A 7,348-nucleotide genomic window follows, 5' to 3' on the forward strand; every position below is an offset into this window, starting at 1 on the left:
ATTATATCATTACTACCTCCTGTTCTTCACACCTTACGCCAGCGTTCACAGATTGTTTATTCGGCAGGTGACTGGAACTTACCTGTATTTTTTGTTCTTTGTACACTTGATGCCTAATTTTACCTTCCCAAACTTCCTTAAAAGAGAATGGGAACTCGTCTTTCATGTTATTCATAAAAAAACCATCACCACCACCACCAAAAAACTCAACAAAAACAACAAACAAACAAACACCAAAATAAAACACAAAAACAACAACAACAAAAACACCAAAAGAAAAGGAAAAAAACCCCAACCAACTTCAATTCCAAGATTTTGCAGGCTCTATTTATCATGAAGTCTGTAATTCTCTTCTAATTAACAAGCAAACAAACACTTCTGTTCTGGAAAAATGGAAATTATCTCTGCTCTAGTGATGTTTCCAACATCTTGATGGATGCGTGTTTGGATCAGTGAAGAACTTCAGTCTGCTCTTGTGATGAGACTGTTAAACAAAAACCCCCCAGGTGCAATGAAATTTTATTAGTTTGTAAGAAATTTAATACTATATCAGTGAGGAGGCTTAATAACTCTTAAATTCGTTCCCTCAGAAGCTGCCTCTGTGCTTATTACCCAAGTGAGGATTCTGAGTCATGCACTGAAGAAGTAGCAGTCAAATCAACAGCTTCTGTGTCACTTGCTGGCTCTGTCCCTCTCCTCCTCTTTTTGCCTTGGGACAGGATTTAGGGGTGGATGAGTGTTAAAAGAGTAATGCTTTGAACAGCAGCCTTCAGGCTGCACTGGGAAGAGGGGACCTGTAATGCTGTCTTGCAGGGAAAAATACAATTTTGTTCAAAGCCAGTAAAACAGAGGTCTGAGTAACAGCAGAAATTGTAATGTCAGAGTGGCTGTGACTGTGACAGGGCAGTATTTGCCTGCCTGCAGGTGACTGCTGTGAATCTTCCTGCACACTCCCAGCTCTGCATATTTCAGAGGTTTACAGAGCAGCTTGTGTGTTTTCCAGATCTGCTGGTCTTACCTGCTGGAAGGTGATGGAGTGTCAGAAATCTGCTCTCAAAATTTAAATATTTTCCTGCATAAATCTGTTGCAAAAGGTGGCTTTTATTACTGAAGGATATTTTTTTAAGACCTTTTGATTCTCTTTTTAATGTACCTTTGTATATGTGTGGAAACACACATGCAATTTTCTTCTGATTTTGGGTTTTTAATGTGTTTCATAGAATTCAGGTTGTCTCTCCTCTGTCAATATTTGTGATGAGTTAATGATCAACCTCTCGACCTCATGGCTGTTCCTGGTATACATCCAAATCTCTTTCCTGTCTTCCTCTAAAAGATAAGGAAAAAACTGAGTATATTAATGAGCATGGTTCTTTGTAAGATGAACTCACTCTGGATCCTGTGTATTTGAAAACATGCTGCAGGCAGTGGAGGGTTAGGTGCTGTCAAATCCTGGTAAATCCGCATGAGAATGTAATGCCAAGAAACCCAAACTTCTGTCTTGTACCTGTAACTCCAGGTATGTGATGGTTGGTGCCTGGCTGGAGTTGGTGTGGATGATACTTGCTCAGCCCATCAGGAATTGCACAGTGGCTGCTGTGACTGCAGGAGCTCGTTGTGCATCTGCCCTTGGCACAAGAGCTGGCACAGCAGGGACTGGGCTGTGGCTGGGAGCAGCGCCTGCTCCTCTGGAGTCGGGCCCCTGCACTCCCGTGCTCCCCATGGCTTTTCCTTAGGGGCTGTGGCTCAGAGCCTGCACCTCAGCCTGGGCTGGCCCAGCCTCTGCCTGTGGGGATTCCTGCTGGGGTGGCTTGGAGAAACAAGGGACACAAGGTCAGAACTGGGGAGGTTCTGATTTCTTTGTCCCTGCTCTTGTCCTCTTGCTTCTACTTAATCTTTATTGCCGATTGTTTTTTTGACAACATACTAAGTTGATTCTTCTCTTCCCTCTGAAGGAAGTTGGAGTGTTCTGAATGCTCACTGACATGGAGAGCAGCTCCTCACTATTTCTCCTGCTGATGTGCTACATCAACAGCAGCTGCCTGTTTTCATATTCAGGTACTACTTCTGAGTTACTTTTTTAACTTGTACTACTGTGGCAATTTCAGCATTTAAACTGAAACTACATTCCTGTTCTGCACACAAAGTTCTGTGAGTTGAAGAAACACTTCCTGAAATGTACAAGAAAAAAAAGACTATTCATATATATCCAAGAGAAAACAGCCTTTCTTAGCTTTCTACTTAGCCCATTTTCCCATTGAAAAATATTCTCCTTGTGATATTGAATCCAAAAACCATAATAATTTTTGCATGGCAAACACTTCCAATTTGGAAAGATAAAATGAGGCACTCTCAGCATGTATTCTTGGACCTTGTGTTGACATAAGGTTTGGAAAAGGCTTCAGAGAACTGTAGAACAGGAACAAGAGTGTACAGGGTCTCAGGAATCATTGTGGCTGTCCTTGCAGAGGAGGAAGATCAGAGCTGGCAATGTATCTACACACTGGAAGGCTCACCACAGGCATCTCCTCTGTGTGGGACACCTACTTAGAGCAGATGAATCCTCTGAGGTGACCCCAGAACACAAGGGGTGGTGAAGGGAAATTTCACTCATGTACATGAAAGACATTTTCTCTGTTACTGGACAGCAGGATCTGTCAGCTGCTGCTGAGGCCTTGCATTGACGTGTTTGGAAGAGGGGCAGGTGGTGAGGGTGCCATTTGAAACTCTTGGGCCAGGAAACCTTTCACTGGCTAAGGTGTTTGTGAATCTGAGCTTTTGGTTTGTTTTTGGTGCCAGGACAGGCCAGTTTGTGCACTACAGGGCTGGTCCACAGTGCAAACAAAAGCAAGTGGCATGGTGCTGCCCAGGAGGTCTGCTCTGAGAGTGAATTCATGGTTCTAATCAAAATGTCAGTTTACATGGACTCTAAAAAAGGAGTTTTTAAATTTATATTTTCAGTAATAAATATGATCATTTATGACTGTTCTCTTCATTTGTGATTTCTTCTTGCAGATGGATTTTTGGTTTGATTACAAAGGTAGGTAAAAAAGGAAATTTTAGGAAATGTATATCTTGTGTCCCTCTTGGGTACAAAGAATTACATAGCAATTTAGAGCCAGATTTCTCTTAATTCCTGGGGTTACACTATACCTTGTTTCTTCTCAGTAGATTTAAATCCATGCAGTACAAATCCCTGTAACAATGGTGGCGTGTACAGAGTAAGGCACTACAGTTACTTTTGCATCTGCCTCCCGAGTTTGGAGGACACAACTGTGAAAGAGGTGAGTACAGGAACAGACACATTGACACATTGCAAAGGAAGGATGGCATGTGGTCATCTCCCACCTGCTTTCAAGGGATGACAGGGAATTACCCCTTCTATCACTTCAGAGGGATAGCAACTCTAGTAACTCCTGCCATAGATGTCTGCACTGGAAATCAGTCGTGGTGAGGCTCTTCTCTTTTAGTCAATCATCAAACAAATGAGACAGAGCTTACTGTAAGCAAAAAAAATTTATTATATTTATGTTGTAATGTACTAATAATAGAAAAGGCAGGAGAAAAACTGCCTTCTCTTGTCAGATTTTTAATCCTCTGAAAGTCTGTATTCAGTTTGTAAACTGAGGCATGAAATAACAGCAAAAGCCAAACTAATGTGGAAACTATGAATCATAAGTAATTTTTTTCCTCCAAGTGTCAACTTTTTCTCTGTATAGTGAAGCAATTAAACATGAATATTTTTAATGTAACAATGAATAAAAATCTCAATTTCCCAGAGAATTGGCCATAAAATGCCCTGTGCTTTAAACCTGCCTTGATATAAAAGACAAGGTGGGCAGATGGATCAAAACCAGGTGTATTTAGAAATGTTTGCTCTTCTAGGCCTTTACTTGCCCCTGCTCCACAGGCAGAAAGGCCTTGAGCCCAGCTGTGGCCTCAGGACAAAGTTGGCAAATAGGAGAACAGTCGAAACAGAACACCAAATATAAAGTCTGGTTTGCTGCAACTCAGCCTGAGTTTCTGAAACTATAAGAAGTGGTTCCTTCTGTTTCCCTGTGAGATTCCAGCAGATGTTTTCTTACTTTCCTTGATGCTGTGGTAGCTCTGGGAGCTGCCCGGGGCCCGTGTGCAGCTGTGACTGCGCGGTGCCGGTGTTTTCCTGGCAGAAAGGTTGGAGTGCTGCTACACGAACAGTGGCTGCTGCCAGCACTGCAGGGACGGTGACAGCACCTTCCACGTGTTGTGTTCCGGCGTCAGGGACTACGCCCTGCATGAGGATGGGAAGAGATGTGTGCAGGCAGGTAAAGCAGAGAAGGCTCGAGTTACCTCAGGCAAAGGGCACCTTGGCAGGCAGTATTATAAGTAATAGCAGAAGAGCTGTAGATGCTGCAGCTACTGCAGCTTGCAGTTAGTGTGTGAGAAGATTGGCCTTATTTATAATCACTTTTAAATGTTAAGGTTTCTCTCTATTGGGTGTTTGTAATCCAGTGTCCCTGTGAGCATGTACTGGGTCATGGAGCAGCAGGACAATCAGTTCTGGATCTGTTCCTGCTGCATCCAAGCAGGCTGAAAGGAGTCGTGATGCTCAAGTGCCAGTGGGAAGAGGACAGGACAAGGGCTTTAAAACTGGTTAAGGCAAGCAGGAAGGGAGCACTGGGCTTGCATTCTGTCCTGAAGAGGGCCCTGGACAGGCTGCTCCTGGCTGATGCCAGTGACTCAGAGAAGGCACAGCTATGGGCCCGTTTCTGGGCAATGAGCTCTGCACACCTCAGTTGGGTGGTTGCTGTTGAACATCACAGTGTCAGAGTTGTTCCTGGGCTCTTACTGAAAGGTTGAGTTCCATCCTTGGATAGGAAAAGCACTGCGTTTTCAACACACCACCACATATCCTAAGCTCAAGTTTTGTTTCTGTCATTCCTCCCTCCAGCACTGTTTCCTTGTAGCCTGATCAAAGCCAGGTGGGCTTCGGAGGAACAGCAGCTAGGGCTGAAATGACTCCACAGGGGCCAATGGGAGCATGGGGATGTTGTCTCCAAGTGGAATGGGAACACAGGGACCACTGTTAGGCAGACAGAGCTGGAACATGGCAATGTTGGGGGAACAAAGACTTTAAAAATGCTTTTGGACAGAGCGTGTGCACAAAGGGTGACGCTGGACACAGGAGGATGGCAGATATTTTCAGCTGGAACAAGACACTGGTGGGCTCTGTGACCTAGAAGCCACTGTGGGACAGTGCTGAGGGGCAACACGGATGTCCCTGAGCACCATGAGGCAGTGGAGGAGACTGCCAGGCCTGGCAGGCCCAGGGGAGGCAACCAACCCAGGGTCCTGCAGGGCAGAACAAGACCACAGCACCTGCAGCCAGGCAGGAAGGAACAGTGGGAAATGCAACAGGGCAAAGCCAATGATGGGAGGGCTCTGGCGGGAATGGAAACGGGGGCTGTGCAACATGGGAATGAGGGGCTGTATCAGGGTCGTGACTGGGAAGATGTTTTGGACACAGCTCAGCCCACCCAGACAAACATCAGCTCTACTTAAGAGCAGTATGACTCCAGGGTAACAGGAGGAACACTGTGTCATTGTCCCTGGCCGGCAGTACTTGACTTCCAGTTTCACCATAAACACCACACCTAAATGCTTTTTACTTTTTCATCACTGGGTCCATCATGAGGAGCAGAGTTAATCAAGCCATTATAAAGTTGTTTTTTCAGGTCAAGAGCAATGGAACCACACATATTTCTCAGTCTTCTGCAGGGTTTTTTGTTGCACACTGCCTCAACCTCATCAGCCCCCTGCACAGCACGCTGGGTGAGCACGGGGCACCTCTGATTGCAAATGTGCTTTGTGTGACACAGCAAGGCAGGGCTGAGACGAAACAAGCCCAGGCTCTCTGGCATTTAGGGAGCATGGCCTTGGCACCATGCTGAGGGGCTCCAGCTGGTACCTTTTGTTTTCATTGGATTAAGCATAAAGCACACGCCCATTTTGGCAAACTCCCTGTGCAGAGACTGAGCATAGCTCAGGGACACTTCAGGATGAAGAATTCCTCCAGGGGCCAGTCTGTGCTCAGTACCCTTTTGGGTTTCAATTAGCCTTAATTTCCTCCTCTGCTGCCACTTCCACTAAGCCTGTAACTGCCTCAGAGCACAGCCACAGGAACTGCACCCTTTGTAGTAGGAATGCTGCAGCAAACACAATTCTGTGCTTGAGCCCTCCAGGAGAGGAATGTGTAGGAGGAGCAAACAGCATACTGGGCACCTGACAGGAAACAATTCTCCAGACTTAAGCTGAAGCTGGGTCTAATGCCGATGTCAGATTCCTGAGGGGAAAAGATAAACTTGCATGGAAGTTTAGACAGAACAGTGCTTACTAAACATGACTGAAAGTTTCTATGGGAAATAAATAACGTCTGTTGGTGTGTCAGCATATAGGCTCCAGCTCTGGCTTGCCTCTAAAGGGCAGCTGGAGAGTTCAGACTGCAGGATCACAGCCTACAGCACCAAAAGTCATTGTCACAAGCAGGATTTGCCTTGGAACAAAAGATCAAAGCATTATAACCCACTATCCTTCCTGTTCCCTGTGACAGTAGCACCAAGCTTGTTGAGTTTGCTTAACATTTTAACTTGTCCTGACTGCACAAGACTTTGACAAGTACCAGAGACAACTAAAGGAACAGGAGATCGCTGTGGAACGGAGCTGGACACACCCCCATCACAATTCCAACCACTACAATGGTGACATTGCCTTGCTCTACTTCAGCAGCGCTGAACATGTACGTGACATCCCATCCCCTTCCCTGCCCAGCCCTAACCTGGCTGCACCGCTCTCCCTGGAGGGGAGTGGGGATGGTCAGTGGCTGGGGAGCCACACACAAGAGGGGCTCCATCCTGTGCTTCCTCATGAAGGTGTGGCAGCCCAGGGTGGGCCTGGAGTGCTGCCAGCAGATGATGGACAGGCAGCTCACCAACAGCGTGTTCTGTGCCTGCAGGGGGGACCTTCCACTGTGTCCCACCGTAATACTTTGTTCCTCCTGGCCCTTGTCAGCTGGGGCAAGGGCAGTGCTGAGCAAGGGAAATAATGGTGTATACACCAGAGTATCCATCCAATACCATGTATACCACAGTATCCAACTGCATCCCCTGGATCAAAGTGCTGGTTGAAAGCATTGCAGATTCATAAAACTTTTTCACTGACTTAGTATCACCGCTAAGAACACGATCAATTCAATTATTAGTGTTTCAATCAATGACACTATGCCTGCTCCCATTCTTAATGCTGTAAAATCAACTTACCCTCAAAGACATTTTGAAATGCATAAATTGCTCATTTAAGTATTGCTGAGTAAAGT

At 45.8% G+C, this 7,348-nt stretch overlaps 1 pseudogene; it reads left to right on the plus strand.

The window, feature by feature from the left end:
* The first annotated feature begins 3,422 nt into the window (after positions 1-3,422).
* On the plus strand, positions 3,423-5,634 carry LOC106628511 (uncharacterized; annotated as a pseudogene).
* The last annotated feature ends 1,714 nt before the right edge of the window (positions 5,635-7,348 follow it).

Source organism: Pseudopodoces humilis, chromosome 11 (assembly GCF_049639895.1).
Source record: "Pseudopodoces humilis isolate 2021_Gansu_Grassland_sample_001 chromosome 11, ASM4963989v1, whole genome shotgun sequence".
Classification (NCBI taxonomy): Eukaryota; Metazoa; Chordata; class Aves; order Passeriformes; family Paridae; genus Pseudopodoces; species Pseudopodoces humilis.